Consider the following 6,790-nt stretch of genomic DNA (forward strand, 5'->3'; position numbering starts at 1 on the left):
CCAGTAATACCTTCTTCCTGCTTCCTGTATCCACCAGTAATGCCTTCTTCCTGCTTCCTGTATCCCCCCAGTAATGCCTACTTCCTACTTCCTGTATTCCCCCAGTGATGCTTTCTTCCTACTTCCTGTTCCTATGATTTTTGATTACTCTATTTACTTCATAAGTGTGAAATCATACAATACATATTCTTGTATGTATTTGTTGAGCTTAATATGGCCAGTGTTCATCCATATATGCATTGTCCTTTCTCTTTTCGTTTTTTCCTTTCTTTCTTTCTTTTTTTTTTAAGTTTTTTGAGTTTCTCAGTGTAGCCATAGATGTTTTGGAACTTGCTCTGTAGATTAGGCTGACCTCAAACTCACAAAAATCCACCTACCTCTGCCTCCTGAGTGCTGAGGTTAAAGACATGTGCCACCACCACCCAGCACATTATCCTTTTTAAGGACTGTGTAATGTTCTGCAAATATACATACATGTATATGTATATATACACACACATACATAGCCATATATATAGCCACCAACCAGCTGCCAAATCATGACATGAGTCTTCTTATTAGTTTTGAATGCTCAGCCTTATCTTAGCTCTTATTTCTTGCTAGCTCTTCTAACAAATTATCCTGTTTCTCTTAATCTACATTTTGCCTCGGGGTTTTTTTTTTTACCTTTCTTTCTTATTTTCCTTTCTTTCTTTCTTTCTTTCTTTCTTTCTTTCTTTCTTTCTTTCTTCCTTTCTTTTTTTCTTTCTTTCTGCATGCCTTATGTTCCTGCTTCTCATGTCTGGCTGCCTGACTTCTGGCCCTGAGTGTGTCTCTCTCTTTTCCCTCATTCTTCTCCTTCTTCTCTCTTTCTAGATTTCTCCTCCTATTTAATCTCTCTGCCCACCAACCCCACTTCAGTGTTGGTGTAGGATGTTGAGAGTCTTCAGCCAGTATCACAGCTTCCAAGTAGCTCTAGGTATCAGGATTCCTCTGTCCTTGGTGGCAGCCAGCATGACAGGCCATGTGCCAGTGTAGACCACAGGGATTCCTCAGCCCTTAACACTGGCCAGTGCTACTGCTTTTAGCCTAAAGTATGAAACCCTCTGCTCTAAAGACCTGATGGCTTTCTAATACCTTCAAGTGGCCATGGCCTTCAGTTTCTCCTTTCTGGCTTCTTGCAGCCTTTTACCCATCTTCAACCTCAGTTTACCAAGTACTCTCCATGGTCCCTCTTCCTACTCTGGCCACTCATGGATGGTTCAACTACTTCCTCTTCAGCTAGCTCTCCAGTAGAGCTGTCTGCTTTGTCCCTCCCTCAGGTCTCTCTGCTAGACTCTGTCACTCTGCTGTCTCTGCCACTTCTTTCTCGTTGTGCCCACACTACTAGAAGCGAGCAAGAAAAGATTACTTGAGATCTTTTATTGAGTTTGATGCTACTACACCAAGGAAGGAGGTAACACTAGAGAGTATCTCTCGGCTAACTCCGTTAGAGCCCAAGCAGCCTGCTTATATCACAGCCAACCCCCTCCCTCTCCCTGCCACTTGCTTTAGACCAATCATGACCTTGTCTCTTAGAATCTGTCACAGTCATCAAGATTAATATTTTGACCAATCACAACTTTGCCATTTTAATACCATTTATATGACAGGGCCCATAAATATTGGTCTGTTTTACCTTGACTAAAGGTCAGAGATCTGGAAATTACTTCAGTTCTGTCGAGGTTATTGTCAACAGTTCAGACAACAGGTATGGCTAATATCCAGACCTGGTATTTCAGGTATTATGAAGTAGGTCTGTTTCTACCTCAAAGAAAAGTCTAAGCATTCAACTAGGTTCCTCCTACTCCTTCAGAGAAATAACAACAGATTCTACCCAGGGAGTGGTTTGTCCACATAATGTTTTGGTCTAGGGTGTGAGCGTTGTCTGTTTTGTTTTGGCAACAGAATGTTAACTGAGAACGTAGACAGTAAACCTTCAGTTGATTTGTTCATTCCTTGTGTCAGGTGAACGCAGTTTTTTAAATTTTACTCCTACCTTTAGGGGTCGGGAAATTAAATGCGGACAATTTTCAGTACACACTGCAACTCCCTCCTGCTACTATCCTATGCTTCTGTTTATTATCTTCACTCAGTCTTCATTCTCCTTGTTTTTCTAATCCCCATGCCCCGACCCTGGTAAGCTGGATCCTTGTTGAAGCTGGTCTCCAACACTTATTTCCATTCCCTTTGAGGCCACTAGGGAACGTGCTCCCTTCTGATTTTGGAAATGACTATAGATCATCATAATTTCAAATTTTAATGATATTAAATGCCTGACATAAGAGGCTGTGAATTCCAAAGCTGGGGTAAAAGCTGTGATTGTTAGGTAGTTTTGTCAACGTGTCCATAGTGTCCCAGGTATCTGGCGCTGTCTGACAACTCATTTGCTCAAGACACCAACGTCAAGATAGAAGGGTCAAATTGCCCATCCTCTAATGTTCTTGTTATTACAGGAAAATGAACATCAAAAGAAGAGTTTGTAATACATAAATAATTTACCACGAACACTAACAATACTTTTAGCAGTGCTTACCACCGCCCAGTCAGTACCAGGTAAGTTCCCCATACTGTCCCACAAGCACCTCTTTGAGAACTTGCGTTGGATTCTTCTGAATAGAAATGCAGACTTTGCTATATCATAAAGAAGCTTTATGTTGATTTTTTTAAGGAATCTCCATTTTCCCCAATGGCTGCCCTGTTTTCCATTCCTATCAACAATGCCCAAGGGCCTCTACATCACACCCTCACAAACATCTGCTCCTTTCATAGCAACCATCTTGATGGGTGAGAGAGGACATCTCATTGTGATACTGACATACATTGTCCTAGTGATTAGTGATTTTGAGCATCTTTTCATGTGTTTATAGTCCATTTATATGTCTTCTTTGAAGAACAATCTATTAAATTTTCTTGGTCTTTTTTTTTCTTAAATCCAGTTGTATCTAGAATGTCCCCTAAAAGCCTGTTTATCTCCATCTTTAAAATGCAGTCCCCAGCCTGTGGCTCCCCTGAGAGGTGGTGAAACTTCTTTCAGGAGTTGGGTCCCAGTGGAAGGAAATTAGGTGACTGGGGGTATCTTGAAGGAGACCTCTGGAGCCCCTCCAGAGGGGTAGTGGCTTCCCCACCACATACTCTTCTCCTATCATGATTCTACCTCATCAAAGGCCCAGAGAGCAATGGGCCCAAGCAGCCATTGACTGAAGCCTCTGAGGATCTCTATTCTGCCACCAAAGGAAATAGAGTCATCACTCCGTATGAGAAACGCCACAGGGCAGGTAGGATGATCACACCATTCAAAGGCAGATGATAGCAAACTGCCACGTGAGAATTTGAAGATGTCTGGCGTGTCTCAGATGAGACAAGTGACCACATAGTACCCGGTCCCAACATAGCTCCTACACCTGAGGCTCAGGGAGCACTCCAGAAGAGGAGGGCAGAAAGATTATAGGAGCCAGAGGACCGGGAAGTCTTATATGAGATTGTGTCTTCTAGAAATGGCAGGGAAGTGGCACCCATGATACCTAAACAAGACCCAAACAGTGGTGATATTAATAAGCACACTAACAGGAAAGGGGACATCAACAGGGTCCCACCCTTAAAATAGATTTTGTTTAACTGTATTAATTCTTATCAGTGATTTTCAGAATGTTCAAGGTTTTCTTTTTTTTTTTTTTTTTGATTGATTTTTATTAAAGACCATGGATGTGCCTGATGCCTCCAGAGACCAGAAGGAGGAATCAGATCTCCTGAACTGGAGTTACAGATGGTTGTGAGCCTCTGTGTGGGTGCTTGGAATTGAACCTGGGTCCTCTGGAGGAACAGCCAGTGCTCTTTCTCACTGAGCCCCAGAACATAACTGTCTGTAGTCGTCCTTCATAGGCCTTATTTCTGTGCCATCAGTTCTAATGTACTCTTTTCCATTTCTAATTTTAGTGCTCCCTCTACCTCCCTTTCTCCCTCCCTTCTCTCTTGCTCTCCTCTCTCCTTGAAAAGGTTTTTGTTGTTGTTGTTTTACATTTTCAACAAAGCAACTTATTCTATTATGTTTATCCTATAGTCTACCTAACTGTTCTCTCTCCTAGACTTTTTTTCCTTCCTCTTCCTACTTGGGTTTAGTTTTTTCTTTGTATAGGTTTTCGAAATGTGAAGTCGGGTGGTTGACTGCCACATCTCCTGCTAGGAGCCTCCCTTTTACAATCGCTTTCCTTCTGCCCCATACGCTTTGACAGTGTGTGGCTTCATCTTCCTTTGTCCCCAGACAGTTTTAGAATTCCCTTGTGTTTTCCTCTTTGATCCACTGGTTGTGTAAGAACACACGGTTTAACTTCTACATATCATGAGATGTTTGTTTCTTCTGCTATTGATTTCTAGTTTTGTTTCACTCCATTGTGCAGAAATGGGTTTTCCAAAAAGGCTTGATAAATAACAGTAAAGAATATTTCTATGAATTGAAACGACTTGCTCAAGTCGTTATATGTTAACAGCATAGTCAGTATCTGCTGTAACCTAAAGCTACTGCATCAAGGATGGAACACTAGGAGCTATTTAGATCCCAAGATTTCTTTTAAAAGACAAGTAAGAAGCAAATGACTTTAAAGTCAGGATTTTTTCACCAACATCTGGTAGCTTTTTTTAAAATTCAGCATAAAATATTTAAACTATCACTGTACTAATTGATTGATTGATACAGGGTCTCTTATAGCCCAGGCTGGCCTCAAGCTTTCTCTGTAGCCAAGGATGACCTTTAGACTCCTGACCTTCCTGCTTCCATCTCCTGAATGCTGGGGTTACTACATGTGCCACCGTGGCCTGAATGCTGGGATACATGCATGTGCCTCCCTAGCCAGCTTATGTGGTGCTTACCATCAGACCAGGACCTCATGCCTCCCAGCTGAGCCATTTCCTCAGGTGACACTAGATTTGTATTTGAAAAACACCCAAATATTCTAACAAAACATGAGAAATATTGTCTAAAGAAATGCTTAAGGAAACACTGCTGTGGTGCAGGGTCCCCCACCACTGTGGCTATTGATCCCTCGGAATGGGACCAGGGCTCCTGAAGAAAGATTCAGTTGAGTTTTAATTTTAACAATGACAAGTGACTATGTCTATCATGTGATCCAGCACAACTGTACAGGGAGACAAATAATAGTTATTCTGGGATAGCTTCAGGTAGAGCATGCAGGTTGTTAGGTGAGGAACAGGGTCTGCAGAAAGCCGGTTGTAACTGGTTTAAGGAAGCTCCAGTGCATTTGAAGAAACAGGACAAGGAAAATAGAAATCAAATCACATCCAAACTCTGATGATGGAACCTGAGGGGCTCTTGCTCTGTAGATAAAAACTTAAACAACTAATGACACAATGTTTGGAAGAGCCATTAGGTTTATACTGAAGCTTCCGATGGGAGATTGAGAACCAGTCAAGAGCGCAATACAAGAGTAATTTTTGAGGGATTTGGGAGATGCTTAGTTAGGAAAGCGCACTCTTTGCAAGTGTAAGGACCTGAGTTTGATTCCCCAGAACCTTTTGGTTTTAGTGATATATGTCTACAATTCCAGTGATGAGGCGGTGGTAAAGCAGAGATTGGAAGTTCAACTATATCAAAAGCAGGAAGGGGGGGCACCTGACAAACACCCAAGGTTGCCCTTTGACACACACACACACACACACACACACACAAATATACACACAAAAAAGGAAAGGAAGGGAAGGGAAAGGAAAGGGACAAGACCCGGAGGACTTGAGTTTAGTTTCTAGCCTCATATCAGGCAGCTCACACCTGCCTTTAAGTAATTTCCGATCCAGGGGATCTAACACCCTCTTCTGGTTTCTTTGGCTCTTGCATTCATATGCATACACCCATACCCACCCACACACACAATTAAAAATAAAATCAACCTGAAAGAAAGAAGATTGGATTTTCATGTTTTTATTGTGAGTTGCTTAGAGGCAGGTCCACAGGTATATGACCCGGCAGTTATAATAACTCTGCAATATTATAGTTTCACTTCTTTTCACTCACAAACACAAGCCAAATTGGGAATTATTCTTGATAAAAAAAATACACCAAGTCTTGAGAAGTAGATAGTTGTGTTTTCTGAAGTCTTGTGAGGTCCCTGGAGGGACTCCCACACACACTTCCTGGGGCAGCTAGAATCAGAATTGTCGGTTTAATTTACTCAGGGAGTCTGAATGCAGGCTTTGGAGTATGACTGCTAAATCGTCTTGGAATCCAAGCAACAACTGGTTATCAAACCTTAACGAATTTTTCTAAGCAAGACAACTGCTATTGTGGTCCTGGAATTTTTCCTTCTATGCGTTACATTCTCTCTGAACAGATCAGTTGAGCTATGTGTTTCTGGGCTGCACATCCCTGTAAATCAAGGATAACGGTGGCCGGAGGGGTTCCACTCTTTCAGAGGACCAGAGTTTGATTCCCAGTACTGGCATCCAGCAAGTCACAACCTGTAACTCCAGTTCCAGAGGATCGGAATCCCTCTCTGACCTCTGCAGGCATCCCCAAACACATCTGACATTCACTAGCAGACACACTCACAAGTACACAGAAATAATAAAAGAGCATTCAAAAAATAAGGAATGGATAATGATGATTGACTACTTAGACAGCAAGCTTAGAAGTGAAAGCAAGCCTTCAAGTGTGCATCCCTCTTCACAGCCTTGCGATATGCGATGCCCAGAAGACAAAGACAAACTAAAAGTTCATCAAGAAATAAACAGGAAAGCAAAGTGCAGTGCATACATAGAAAGA

At 42.0% G+C, this 6,790-nt stretch overlaps 1 protein-coding gene across 1 annotated transcript in view; it reads left to right on the forward strand.

The window, feature by feature from the left end:
- LOC101982168 (NXPE family member 4) overlaps nucleotides 1-6,790 on the forward strand; it is a 260,581-nt gene that overhangs the window by 151,903 nt on the left and 101,888 nt on the right. The gene's annotated exons all lie outside the window — the stretch shown is intronic.

Source organism: Microtus ochrogaster, chromosome 5, assembly GCF_000317375.1.
Source record: "Microtus ochrogaster isolate Prairie Vole_2 chromosome 5, MicOch1.0, whole genome shotgun sequence".
Lineage (NCBI taxonomy): Eukaryota > Metazoa > Chordata > Mammalia > Rodentia > Cricetidae > Microtus > Microtus ochrogaster.